A 14,927-nucleotide genomic window follows, 5' to 3' on the forward strand; every position below is an offset into this window, starting at 1 on the left:
ATGTTGCATTGAGTTCGGAGTAGGAAGATCCACTGTGTCTACCACAGTGCTGTTAACATAGCGACTGCTTCGGAGAACTTTGAAACCTCTGTAACTCAAGGTAGGTATTGTGTATTTATGCGCAAACAAAGCTAGTTTTTTTTTTTGTTGATGTATATCGAAGTCCACCACCTTAAAGGGCCTTGCAACATTATTCAACAAAGATGCGGTATGCCTGAGATTTCAAAGGACGTCGCTTCATGAATATTTTCCTACTAGTAAGAATATTTTAAGGCGTTATCTTTAACTGGCTGCCAACGCGCAGAGGAATTCTCCGGGGGTCGAAACTTCCTGACGAGAGATGTATGTGCGTAAAAAAACATAAAAAATTTGGGAAAAAATTTTTTCTTTCAGCTTTTTTCACTACCAATAAGGAGGGAAAAATTGGCAGTGGTTTAGCTTTGGTTAAAAATGGAGGATTGCGAAAGCAATGAGGAGAGAGAGAGAGGCGATGGAGAGCGCGCGGCAGCGGCGGCGTCCCCGGCACGATATTTTATGCCCCGCTACTGCCCATGCAGAACTGGAGAGCGCGGCGGCGGCACCTCGTGAGTCACCCGCTCAGCGACGGCGGCGGCACGCCAGCTGTGCGCCGTGTGACGTCACTGCTCCTCTCGCATGCGCAGTATGGCCTTTCGTCAGCTCCGCGAAATGGCTCGGCGACTCGCGTTGTGTTGCTTTCGCAACAAAAAACGGCCGAAATTTCCAGGCGTAGTTTTCTGCAAAATATCACTTGACTACGCACTGTAACATTTGGTCTAAAAGAGCTGTTTGGGAGTCTGCTAAGAATTTGCAGCTGTCTGCGCGGTGGCAAGGTCTTTGTAGCAACCAACCGTTGACGTCAGTCGCATGTTGCTTACCTCGAATTCCCCCATCGTCTGCGCCGTGTGAAGGAAACTAGTCGCAGTTCGGCAATGTGCATACGCATCTGCGCAGCAGGCTTGCGAGAGAACGCGTGCGAAAACGTTTGACTCAACGCGCACTCGAACTTCAACCTGGTGAAAAGCGCAACAGCAAGCGTTTCCCTATCCAGCAGTCACGTGCTTGCTTTACGTAAATTTTATTGTATGCAATATGTCAGCATCCTTTCCTGAAAATGCTTTGCAACACCTTTGCTGCGGTACAAAAAATAACTATTTGTTCATTTCCGATTTACAAAATAAATGTCCTTAATGAAACTGCGCGTTCTCGTTTCTTTTTTGAAAGTTTCGACATCGTCGGAAAGGGCTCGCCGTCGTAGGAAAGGGCTCGCCAACTTTCGAGCGCAGTTGTAGGTTGTCTGCTGCGTGTAGAAAGAAGTGTATTATTTGGCTCAGGCGTTCCTGGCCACCGTGATTGAACTAGTTTATATACTATGCTAAAACGGTGTTGCAGGGAGCCTTTAATATCATCAAATGTCCTTCCATCTTTGTCTCGCAAGTTCCCTTCCCCATGCAGAATAGCATGGCAGTGATTTTTAAACGACGGCTAAATCCTCTGCTTTTCATTAAAGGGTTTCTCTCTCTCTCTCAAATGTATCGTAGTGTACCAACTAAAAGTATTCCTGCTTGGATCGCTGAACAAGAAGTTGCATCACATTACGAGTGTTCGTAACGCAGAAAAATGAGGAGGAGCTCCATTCTCACGTTATTTTGCATCTCCTTTAACCCCTTGTGCCATTCTCAGGTGCAACTACAGCAAGGAATGAGTAATGTCGTCTACGGGCTGTTGAGCTGCCTCAATTCTTGCATCTACAACCTCTAGTTCAGCTGCGGTACTTGTGCGCCTGCGTGATTTCTGTGAAGCATTCTGTGGGCGCCTCGGGGCGTGTGAATGTGTTTGTGGCCCACCAGAGACGGCAAATATAGGCTACGGGTCATCAGGTGGGGAATTTCCTGACTGTATGCCTCTTTTTGGTAGCATTCCAATTCAAGGATTATCTCCTGAGGCCTGCTTTCCCCGGGCATGCTTGCTTGGTGTGCAGTTTGTATGTAGTCATGTCTCCTGCCAGTCAAAAAAATTGTAATGCAAATTGCCGCAGTTACGTCAAGATTCTTGGTTCTGGATATGCTAATGTGAACAGCGGACTGCAAAAGAAAGTTGAAAGCAATGCTTAGATCCCACATGACAGTTTCGTTCCCAAAGTAAATGCAAGCAAACTAGCTGTGCATGTTAGGTGCACAAATGAAACTAAGTCGAAATTAACATGATCTTTTTTTCAAATTTTGTACTGCGGTTTGTATCTTAGATTTCTTCGCGATCAATCCACGAGGCCACCTACGCATTTGAGTGCATAAATTTCGTGCGCTGCATGTATTACTGCAGCGGCTTTATTAACCCGCTAGCCCTTTGAGGCGCCATTTTTTTCACACAAAACAAATAATTCTCTTTATATACAGTATATTGAGGCTAGTAGTTTTCCAGCGCAGAATTCCAGGGGATGATGTTTTACAGGGATGTGTAAATTTCGCCCAAATTGTCATAATTAAAATGGAAAAATCGAACTGCCAGCACCTGTGACGTAAAGACAGGATGGATCACGGAATCAATTTCTGCTTCACAGGGGCACAGTACAATTAAAATTGTAAAAAAAAACGGTGTTCTTACTAGCGGCAAAATCTGTCTGCACAAAAATGAAAGACGACAGGCTACCTCGCTCACTGTTTCGCGGAGTATTATTTACTGCGTTCGCTGTAGGGAGTAAAAGACCATCTCATTTGCGGCAAGAAGGATCTTAAATTCACCTGAAACAGGCGCAACACACACCGAGAAAGAGCTGTGAGTTCGTTGTGTGCACAGTTGTATACAAAGCGCATTAAAGGGCTAAACCCACTCCGTGTAAAATCTTTTAATTTTTCTAGCTTCCTTCGGCAGATGTTCTTGCGGCATCACCAGCATGCCTCAATTTCAACTATAGTGGCTGCAAACGAAAGGTTCACGACACGAAGTTTAGGGTAAAGTTTTTTCGGAAGCCTATACCGCGTTTAAAACTATGAGCCCCTGAAATAAAAAAAAAGCCTAACATTTCAAAAGCGCAATCGCAAACTTCGAGTTATATAATTAAATAAGAAGCCTTCATTTAATTTCGCGCACAGATCTCTGCACTGAAGGTATGTAGGAAGTCTTAGCACCGCGTTGTCATTTACCGCTACTGTAGCGGCTATACTGACAGGCACTAGACGCACGCGTGAGGCCTGCACACGCCTAGTTACGTGGCGGCTGGATAAAGTTGAGGTAACGTGATACCAGTAAATTGAAACTTTCTTCAATGGAATGATGTGAGTTGTACCAGTGCATATCTAGCGCATGAAGGTAGCAGTCTACGGTAACGGTACTTTTAGCATAGCGCGCAGCGCTGCCGCCGCTTGCCGCGTGCCGCGCCCTGCCACTGATCATACGCTGATTGGTCCCGACGCGCCAGGCTAGCACGCTGTTGATGGGAGCGTGGCGCCATCTAGCGCCTGCAGGGCCAGCGGAAAGTATCCTTCGGACGGAAAGTATCGCAAAGTTCACAAAGTTCGCTTCAGTTACGGCTCCATGCTCTTCCTCCGGTTCGCTCCGGTTACCGGAGGATGCTCACTTGAGTTTGCCGAGAACGGGAGTCAAAAGCCAATTTCATGCTTAAAAAAAAAAGAGAAGAAAACGTTGCCAGAAAGAGCTCCACTTAATTAACTGGAGGCGGCTACCGGCCCCCATTCTGTTTGTGACATTGACGCCGATGACGCCACTTCAGCGTCGAAATGCTACTTAGCGAGATCGCAGGCTTAGGCGTGCATCATTGTGACCCCACTCCTTTCCAGTTGTAGTTTTCGAGGCAGACGTCATGACATCGGAGAGAAAGGGAAACGCTCCGAAGTTTACTACATGCGTATATGGACTGGCGTTGCGAACCGTTCCGAATTTCACGGGACAGTCCCGGCTTTAGAGCAAATGTCACGATGGAAGGAAGTGCATTAAAGGCACACGCTAAAAAACTGGCAGCGGTTTAGCTCTGGTTAAACCAGGTAAATTGCGTTAGCAATGGTGGGCGCGTTCTTCTGGCGATTCTTCGGCGCGTTGCCTTCGCCTGGTAGCATTGCGGCGTTCCTGAGCAGTCAGGTGTTGAGATTCATCGGTGACCGATTACGTGGAACCACCCTGCGAGGTAGAACGTTGTCGCCGAGCTGCATCCTTAGCACGACGCTTTGCAAGACGTTCTTCACGCTGTTCTAGCGTCTCTTGTGCACGTTGTCGCTTTCTAGCTTCTTCCTGTCGCTGCCACTTCTCCTTAGAGGACTGCATAGCATAGCATTCACGCCAAGGCAAGCGCGCATTTACAGACGCTTTACAGAGCGGGAGCATCGGCGCTACCATATTTGGTTGCGTGACCATTCCGCCACGCTGCCAGGGAGTGTACAGAACGCCATCGCCCGTTCGGCTGTACACCTTGCTCGTCGGTAAATTGGTATTTGAGGAAAGGAAATGTATCTGTCTCGCTTATCTCGGTGGACACCTGAACCTCACCGTAACGGGAAGGGAGGAAGATGGGAGTGAACGAAGACGCCGTATTCACTAAACGCGCCTTTGTTCATTCCAAACCACCATTCCAAACCATCGAGCTGACATGGCGGTTCTGTCAAAACAGGCAATAAAGACAAAAAAAGCTGGCATGGCGGAGTGGTTAGCGTGCTCGTCTCGCACTCCGGAGACCCTGGTTCGATTCCCCAACTCGACCAATTTCCTACTCTGTGTTATTTATTTATATGGTCTGACTAGAAATTAAGCTAATTGCTTAACCGATAACATTCGAATGCCATCGATGCACTGCGCGCCAATGCTGCTACAGAGGCTAGAAGGTTTTCCTAGTGTCGTGAACGGCCGCCGTTTCAAGGGGCCCCTGTGAAACCGGTTTGGATGCACAGCGTAGGCGGCGCTGCAGCTGCCAGGTGTGCGGCTTTTGGCGCGCTATGCAAGCCGCGCCGTTCGCCCAGCCTGTTGGCAAGTGCGCGCGGGCGATTTGTGACATTGAAGGCGATGCCACACATCACGCAATCACATGTGCATCCAAACGCATTCGAAAAAATGCGAGTAAACCTTGCATTTCAGCTGTTCAGTCAGGAGGTACTAAAGGGTATTTTCTTTTACCGGGACCATTTGCAAAGGGACAACGTCAGAAACATCGAACCGACAGAACGGTTTGTAAAACTAATGGAAAGACTAATTTTTATAATGTCATCTAGAATCCCATCAAAAGGCCTTCGTGCTGATTCAAGAAGTGCACAGTTTTTGAATGAGTTCATTGTTTTTCTCAAGGAATGGGAGGAACATGCTGCACAGTATGGTGGCGGCTTTTTAAGTGCAGGAACTGCCCTTGGGCTGCGTGTAACGCTGCAAAGCACACTGTCGCTTGTAAAATACCTGACCACGTCGCTGCACTTGTTGACTGCAAACCTAAGACAGGATGGAGAAAGTATTTGGGATTGTGCGCCAGTTCTTCGGTTGCAATGATCATCCAACTGTGGGGCAGTTTTTGATAATTATCAACAACCTTTCTTTCTACAGCCTCGCAAAGCCTCCAAAAGGAGCAAACGTACCTGCAGAAGTCGTGACTGCCCTCTTGCAACCATATGATGTTCCCAAAGAAAAAAATGAACGAATAACTGAACTTGTCGATAATTTACTGGATGGCGGAAATTTGGCTTCTGCTGCAGAGCTGCTCGAGGAGCACAGCAGCCTGAGCGATCATCAGGGCTGTGTAGACAAAAAAAGTGACAGCAGACTAATTTTTTATGTAGCTGGGTATGTTGTAAGAAAAATCCTTAAAAGATTTCCTTGCCCCGAATGTGCAAATTGTTTCAGCACTTCGCCTTTGCAAGCCGAGTCAAACAACAATGCCTCACTTACTCGAAATTTTGACCATGGAGGCTTAGTTTATCCATCAAGGCCAATTGAACAGCTCATAGCTAAGCTTGAGGACGCATTTACGGTGTTTTTCAGCCGCAATGAGCTACACGCAGATAGCACGGTCAGCTTTCTGCATTTTCTTCAGGGACGTGAGCTTCAAGGTTTGGGCTGCGCGGAGCATGGACGTCGAATTACGACAGAAGTGGTCAAGTTTTACGCCTCGACTAGGATGCATTTCCTTGTAAAGTCGGTAAACAAAGAGAGCGGCGCGCAGCGAGAAAAAAAAAAGTTGCTGAAAATGAGGCGCTGTCAGTAGCCTCGCACAGGGCACGTCGCACAAAAAAAGGCATTAGTACATTGTTGTCATGGAATCTTGTGTAATAAAGACGTTCCACCCTGCAATTTGTGCCGCTTCCTTTTCTCATTTTGGTATCATGTACAAAATGCGTTTTTACGCTTCTTTACGGCGCAGTAGGTGAGGCCCGACGTGACGCTTGCATTTGCTCCTGCCGCGGCACACTGTCGGTGTTACAGCTAGTCCGTGTCGAATCTAAATGAGAAGAGAACCTATGCCAGTGTTTGCTTAACACTTTAACGCTTGTCAAAGCAGTGATAGCAACCCACACACGATCAACCGACTGAACCAGCGAGCACTACCCATAGGGGCTTCTTGCGCCCGCCCGCACGCCAGCGGGCGGCAGCGCCATCTGCCTTGAGCATAGCAAGTTATTTCAGCTGCGCCGGCCCGGTCGCGACACTAGGAAAACCTTCTAGCCTCTGTAATGCTGCTAACGCCGGCTTCGTAGGCCAGGAGTCTCGGACTAGTGTTCCTGTATATATCTCGGACTAGTGTTCCTGTATATGCTCCCACAGGAACTCTAGTCCGAGATAGTGTTCCTGTATATGCTCCCGCAAGGAGCAGAGTTGCGCGAAGGTCCGCCATCATGTTCTAAGCTGTGCGGGAAAGCCCCTTTTTGTTTGTACAGGGGCTGCGCTCATGAGCTCGCTGCGTAGAGCGCTGGGGCTTTTTTTTTTCGTTTAATTGCGTACAAATTGCACTCGATGGCAAGCTTCTAAACGTAACGCTGAAAAGTAATCTATGATTTGCCGACGGTATGCACAGAGCATGAAAAAAATCGCCAAAGGCTAACAGCAAATCTTAATCATGACAAACTGACGAAGAAAGACTGGAAATGGCCTACGAGTTTTTTTTTTTTTTCTGGAACAAGTGATTTCAGATGAACAAGCAGTCCGGTTTCGGATGAGACAGCGTCTGTCCCGTCCTGTGTTCCTGTGTGCTCGTCTTAGGAACAAAAAGAGTATAGCGATGAATTACTTTTTTTCACAACTAGCACCGCCGCATGTTCTGTGTGAGTTCTGCGTCGAAAATACGAAAACGCATCTCTCTAGAACCACATTAAATAATTCTGCAGCTTGTTGCAGGCAAGCAGACTAAAGCAACGCCAATGCATTGAACAGCGAGTCTGACATAACGAAAAAATTTAAAACTCAATTGCTTGACCAACAACCTTTCACAAAATGTACCCCTTTGCTAAATGTAGTGAAATGATGAATCTTTAAATGACCTTGAAAGTACTCTTACACGTTGATATTATTAACTTTCCTCATTTTTATTAAAAAGCATTATCTTTTCACAAAAGTTAATAAATTATAATAGTTGTTTATTACTCTCGTAGGTTTTCTTGCCTGTTTCATTCTTATTGCTCGGAAAAATAATTTGACCTTCCGCTTTGCATTCTCGTACTTCGTAGATTCCGCTTAGGTCGCAGTATCAAAACATTTCGCGATTCCTGGATTTTTTTTGAAGCAGAGATTTGCTGTCTTCTAGCCGAAATTATTCGCGGCATCAAGATTTGCGAAACTTGTTATCGCGGCCCATTCTAAAAAGCCATTTCAGTCGCCGACGTTCCACATGGCACTGCGTAAAACGGTTTGCAGTTTCCAGTGCGGTTGCTGCAGTTTGGCGCCCTGCACCGTCATAGCTGACGACTGCGCCCGTCACAACCACTGCATAACACCAAACCTGACGCCGCAGGTGTGCACGGAAAATGTATGAAATGTAGCCGACAGCGCGGGCTCACATGAGGCGTCGAGCTGACAAGGGTTCGCTCGGCACTGCGCCTGTGAAGTCTGCTTCTCCGCGGAGTGTTGAACACTTGACGTCATGAAAATCACGTGATCGCCTCTCGGCGAATGGCGTTCGGAGCGGCGAGGGAAAACAGACGCGCAACTCTGCTCCCTGCGGGAGCATATACAGGAACACTAGTCCGAGATAGAGTTACTGTATATGCTACCAAAGGTAGCAGAGTTGCGCGTCTGTTTTCCCTCGCCGCTCCGAACGCCATTCGCCGAGAGGCGATCACGTGATTTTCGTGACGTCGTGTGTTCAACACTACGCGGAGAAGCTGACTTCACAGGTGCAGCGCCGAGCGATCCCTTGTGAGCTCGGCGCCTCATGTGAGCCCGCGCTGTCGGCTACATTCATTTGTTTTCCGTGCACAACTGTGGCGTCAGGTTTGGTGTTTTGAAGTGGCAGTGACGGACGCAGTCGTCAGCTATGACTGGGTGCAGTGCGCCAAACTGCAGCAACCGCACGGGAAACGGCAAAGCGTTTTACGCAGTGCCATGTGGAAGGTCGGCGGCCGAAGTGCGTCGGCGCCTCAAGTGGCTCTTGAGAATGAACGTCTCCTGTTTGCGGAGAATCTCAAATAAGGAACATATAAGGAACATTCTCAAATAAGGAACAGGCAACGAAAATCTTGTTTGTCTATATCTTTTACTTAGTGTCCTTTTATGGATACTAGTTTGAGCCTATACCTGTCGCTCGAAGCAGTATTTGTAGCATGTCACTGCATTAAAATTGTACAGAATTTACAGTCTGCATCTGCAACTTTTTGGCCCTTCACTAGGGCAGGCTCTGCTTACTCTACTTCTGCTTCGAGCCTTCTGTAGTGATGGTTCGAGGTGAAATATAAGGGACAATGAATGTTCAAGAAGCAAATTCCATGCATAGTTTTGCTGCATTTTGATGCCAGTCTCACCTGCATAAACATTTCATTTGCCTATGCAGCGCTGCGTGGCTTAGTGGTTATAGCTCTCGACTGCTGACCCGTATGACGCGGGTTCGATCCCGGCCGCGGCGGTCGAATTTCGACGGAGCCGAAATTCTAGAGGCCATGTACTGTTCCCTGTCATAACCTGAGTCGCTATAAAGTGAGAGATGTGAGGATAGGATAGGCAAAAATCGCATGTAAACAAGTGTCGTAAATCTTGATGCCGCGAATAATTTCAGCTAGAAGACAGCAAATCAGCCTATAACCTCGGCTTTAAAAAAATCCAGGAGTCGCGAAATGTTTTGATACTGCGACCTAAGCCGAATCTACGAAGAAGGAGTACAAAAATGCAAAGCGGAACATTAAATTAGTTTTTCCGAGCAATAAGGATGAAGCAAGCAGGAAAACCTACCACAGTAATCAACAACAATTGTAATTTAATAACTAAGGTGAAACGATAGTGCTTTTCGATAAAAAACGAGGAAAGTTAAATAATATCTACGTGTAAGAGTACTTTCAAGGTCCTTTAAAGATCCGCCCTATCACTGCATTTAGCAACGGGGTACATTTTGTGAAATGGGTTGGGCAAGCAATTGAGTGTTAATTTTTTCGTTATGTCAGACTCGCCTCGTTCAATGCATTGGCGTTGCTTTAGTCTGCTTGCCTACAACAAGTTGCAAAATTATTTTAATGTGGTTCTAGAGAGATACGTTTTCGTATTTTCCGCGCATAGCTCGTACAGAACACGCGACGGTGCTAGTTGGGAACAAAGTAATTCATCGCTATACTCTTTTTGTTCTTAAGAAGTGCACGCAGGAAGACAGGATGGGACAGACGCTGTCTCATCTGGACCGTAACTGCTTGTTCTTCTGAAATTACTGGTTCCAGAAAGAAAAAAAAAACTCGCAGGCCGTTTCCAGTCTTTTTTCGTCAGTTTGTCATGATTACGATTTGCTGTTAACCTTTGGCGATTTTTTTTGTGCTGTATGCACACCCTGGACAAATCACAGATTAGTTTTCAGCGTTACGTTTAGAAACTTGCCATCAAGCCATTCTATTTAAAGGAGAAAGAAAAGCCCAAGCGCCCTACACAGCGAGCTACGCAGCCCCTGTACGTACGAGAAGTGGCTTTCCCGCACAGCTGGAACATGATGGCGGACCTTCGCGCAACTCTGCTCCCTGCGGGAGCATATACAGGAACTCTATCTCGGACCTGCTAGCGGCGCCATCTCACGTAGACAGAGCAAACTGCTGGGCGCCGGTGCCACGCGGCGCGCCGACTGCGCTGCCATCTGGCGGAGCGCGCCTGAAGAAAAGCTGTTCAAGGCCATCCGTCCCTACCGACCGGGGCTACGCGACGAGGCGAAATCTACAATAGTATTGCTAACGCAATAAAACACCATGAACACAAACCAAACAGCTATCACACCTATAGCACCCACTGGTGTCTACTGTAGAGGGGTAGAGGGCTGCAAGCAACTTGCTTTAGCCCCATATTTCCATAGGCGTCGCACGCCACGCTTCTATTATGGCGCTGCAGGTAAAACTTTCCAGGGGCCTCATTTCAGACCGTATCACACGGTAGCGCTGTTACGCTAAAAACAGCTAATTTGCCCTGACAGTGGAAAACTTAGCTTTGCTCCATGGTGTCCCCTTTTCTGGAAATTTCAATAGAGAAAAAAGAGGCTTCATTCGTGTTATGTTTTGATTTTTCTTTATGTCCAAAGTGATGGTTTTATTAATGTGAATTATGGATTACCCTCTCGAGTGATACCTTTGTTAGCCAGGAAGTTTGCTGCAGCCCTTTGTAGATTGCTACGCATAACTCATTTTGGTCTTGTTTCCAATGGGCAGAGGAGCTGCAGCGGTTGTCTTTATGTATGATAGCTCCGGACGGCATACTGGTGGTGCACGACTGCACATGTTCATCTCACCTCTCAGGGATATGTGACAAAGTAGGAATGAAAGCAAAAGACGTGAGCAAAACTGTAATGTGCAGGATATAAATACATAGCGTCTTCCCCCCTCGCCCCCATTCTTGTTGTGCCCACTTGCTTAATTGACGGGTTAACAGCTCCAATGTGCGCTGCGCTGCGACAGAGACACGTAATAAAAGCAAGCGGCGCGCACTGTGTTACTGGGTTTTAGTTATTTTAGCTAGCTAGAAAGACCTCTGCCTTTTCTGCTGAGCTCTAAATCTCTGTAAGGCAAAGAGAACCCTTGTCCTCAAATTCCAAGGCCTCTTGATCTTTAGGGTAACTGTGAGAGCTCTACTGTACAAGTCAGAAGCAAATCATGCAGCTTGGTTACTTTTTGGCAAAAATGGTCTCCTTTGACGAGTTATATGAATTTGACTGCTCTTTTTGCCGCAACGAACGTGTGTTGTCCAGTCACTAGCGTGTTTAGAGAAACTTTCTGCTACGGCGCCCCTCGCCATATCACGCAGAGTAGAAAAGAGAGCAAGAATCTTTACCGGGATCCTGTCCGATGTGGCAGGTCTTCCTGAGAACTTCCAATTACAAAACGGAATTAAGAGGCGATTACAGTAGATATTCATTAAAGTACTGCGACCAAACGAGTTGTTTATCCTTCTTTTAAGTTACAATCCTAGATGCCGGTGAGGTGATCTGGAGTTGTTTTCTTCTTATGTCGAGTTACTCTAGGATGATGCTGAACTGGACGAGTTGGAATGTCTTCAGAGTTAGAGAAGCACAAACAGATGACAACAACAACAAAAAAGATGAATGCAGAGGCGGCGCTCTTGTGCGCATTCAACTTTTTTGTCCTCGTTTATTTGCGCCGAAGTCTAGCTTAAGGCTCTTTGTGGCCTCTCCGCTAACATAACGATCGAGGAGAGTATGGACTCGTCAGAACGGATATAGCCCGTGCTTGCTTGATATGCTGCGACGGTATGTGCATACTTAGTTATCACTTGGGCAGCGCTGCAAAGGGTTCAACCTTGAATGCTACCTAATGTAGAAAGGGCAGCAGTGAGAGGGATATTCCACGTGCTGCATTCCTCATAGTAAGGAATCCTGCACGAAGGGAAGCACAGTGTTAATAAATTAACTTACAGGGTCTTTTTCCCGTTTCGTGTGGCGCAGTAGTCAACAAGACTTAATATTAGATTCATTTCTTTCACGTCAGCTAAATTCTAACATGCGAATTTGTTTGTTTGTTTTTTTTGCCCGAACACTCTGCGCGAAGCGAACACACCGCCCGACTTCCCACTCAATTCATCAGGGAGTCCGGTCGAAGTACTTTCATTGGCGAGAGGTTTTTGCTAGGCTCTTTCAAATAAAAAGAGGATAGTAGTTAAATAAAGGGACAAAACGCGAAGAGTGCCGGTGATAAGAGCGACGGTAAGCTGTCGTGAAGTGCTACGGGTTGCCGGCGAGCAGGTGGATGAGTTACAGGGGTAAAGGGCGGATGAAGCAGGGATGAGAGAGGAAACGGCGCACCGGGAAGGTTATGGGCTCTTTTCGCTTAGGACCGGGCGCATGCACGTTACTTTTGTTCGTCGTAATTGGCTTGCATAGTTCCAGAGAAATAGCTCAGAAAAAGAAGAAAAAAAAACTGAGGCATGACCGCGGAATCTCGGATTCCACCCGTGTGACTGCGCCCTATCCTACAGATTAAAAGGAAAGCGGCTCGTACGTTCGCTTTTCTGTTTTGAACCCTGCAGCGGCTCTTAATTGGCTCGATTTTGCTCGCGCACTGGGGAACGGAGGGCGTCATCGGGAGCGATTTGTGCTCTGCCATCATTTTATCAGCTGCGTCGAGTGCTAGCGAGTGCTGCATCCGGCTCACTTCGTGCGTTGCATAGATGGCGCGATGTTGTTGACGGGTTCGGGCCTCTTGTTGCAAGAACGCCGGAAGTATTACTACAGAAGATTGTGCGGCTCTTCAGGAAGTTGCTGTCCTTGACAAAACAGGAAACAAAAAAAAGCAGAGGGGGCTCGGGAAGTTATTCATCTCCATTTTGTGAACCGTACAGATTATTAACTGATGAGATATCGATCTAAATTGGTAAATAGGTTTTTGAGGAAAGGAAACGGCGCAGTATCTGTCTCACATATGTCGGTGGACGCCTGAACCGCGCCGTAAGGGAAGGGAGGAAGGTGGGAGTGAAAGAAGACATCTTCCATAATCCTCTTTTGAAGGCAGAACACTGCCCGTGCGTTACTGGCACACCGTGGCCATTCGTTAACCGGAGAGTTAAACAGCACTAGCCCCTAACGTATTGAGAGCCCAAGCACTGTGATTTTCCACAGTGCAGAATGCCGAGAACACAAGCTGCGTCTGCGTCTTAGGTATGGATCAGCGGTGAGCGCTATTTTTCTTAAGTAATCCCCGCCCCAATTAGCGTCGTAAACTGTGGAGGCACCCATGAAACCAAGAGCCACTCGATTCACGACGAATTCGCCTTTTCGTGGGTGACGCTAACGACAAACTAAAGCTCATAAGCCCATGATTTTTTGTAAGTTCTTCTTTACCATGCAATTTTCTGAATCACATACTTTTTTCCTGAAGACTGTATGCAAATTTGTAGGTGTACGAAGCCTATAATATGGCTGCCGAGTTCAGTCGTGACTTAAGTGCAGTTTCAAAAAGAGCTGAATGTTCAAGCAAATTTTTTTTTTGCCTTGAAACTGCCAAAGTAAAATGAGGTTCGCAATCAAGCAGATTTTTTTTACTATTTCCTCCTACGATACATCGCAAATTACAAGGTGGTGCATCACATTTAACTTTATAGCCTTGCATTAAAGCAAGACTGGTGTTGCAGGCGACTAACGCCTCAGACTTGGTGGAACATCAGTGTAAGACTGCGTTTTCGGCCCTGTCGCGGCTCTGGCGTTCCTAACATTCGTTCGCACCTCCAAAGTTTGGGTCTCATAAAACTTCCAACTGCGTACGTGACCATGACGTTCCTTTCATCTGCATTTGCGCTACCTTGATTTAATGGAACAGTGAGCAAGCACTATGAATAAACCAGCTCGCGGTGGCAGGCGCAGTCCCTGCAAAGTGTTGCGCATCATTTTCGGGGGGAATACAATGTGTAAGCGGAAAACAAAGAAAACGTTTTATTTCTTAAGAAGGAAGGACACCATACGCCGTTACTTCCTTTCGATAAATGTCCTGGCGATTAATGTTTAACGGAATCTAAGTATTTCGCTTCTCGAAACTTTTCCTTCCTGTTTTCAGCGCCGTGTCGTCGAAGGGGCCATGAAACTGTCTTTCCGACCCATTCGTGCTCTTCTTTCAGCTGTCTGCCGCTCTTCACGGCCTCGGGGTTCCTTCTGTTTACTCTTACCAAATAAAATGACGTTATTGACTGGTTTTCGTGTCAGAGAGGAGAGCAGAGCACATGCGCGAGGGTAGCTTCAAAACACAAGATAAAAGCAGATAAAAAGGACAGACCACTTGGAGTATCAAGGTTGAGGAGAGATGGGGAGCTTCAAAGAGAAAGAAACTGCAACCGTCATTGAAGGATGTTTCAGTTTTTTTTTTGCCACTTTGCAGTTCCAGCCCCAATGTTGTGCTGCTAACATTGAACTAAACTGGCCTAATATAATCATGATGCAGTGAAACAAATAGCTGACCGTTGAAATGAAACTCAGTTTAGTCAACACCGAGTCTTTTCTACCTAGAAGCCTCTGCAAGCATCAACTACGCAGTTGGCGACACTACAGGCCAAAAACAAGAAATACTGCAAGTTGTTGGGTTTAATGTCCTGAAGCGACACGTGGGCTTTGAGGGGCACAGAAGCGGAGGGCTCAGAATTAATTTAGACCACCCGGTTTTTTTTTAACATGCACTGCATCGCACAGCACGCGGGTGCCTTTTGCGTTTCGCCTCCATCGAAACGCGGCCGCCGTGGCAGGGCATGAAACCGGGCTCTCCGGCTCAGTAGCCGAGACCTCTAATCCCTGAGCCAGCGCGGCGGGTTGGAGG

Source organism: Amblyomma mixtum, chromosome 3 (assembly GCF_055824585.1).
Source record: "Amblyomma mixtum isolate Tamu chromosome 3, ASM5582458v1, whole genome shotgun sequence".
Classification (NCBI taxonomy): Eukaryota; Metazoa; Arthropoda; class Arachnida; order Ixodida; family Ixodidae; genus Amblyomma; species Amblyomma mixtum.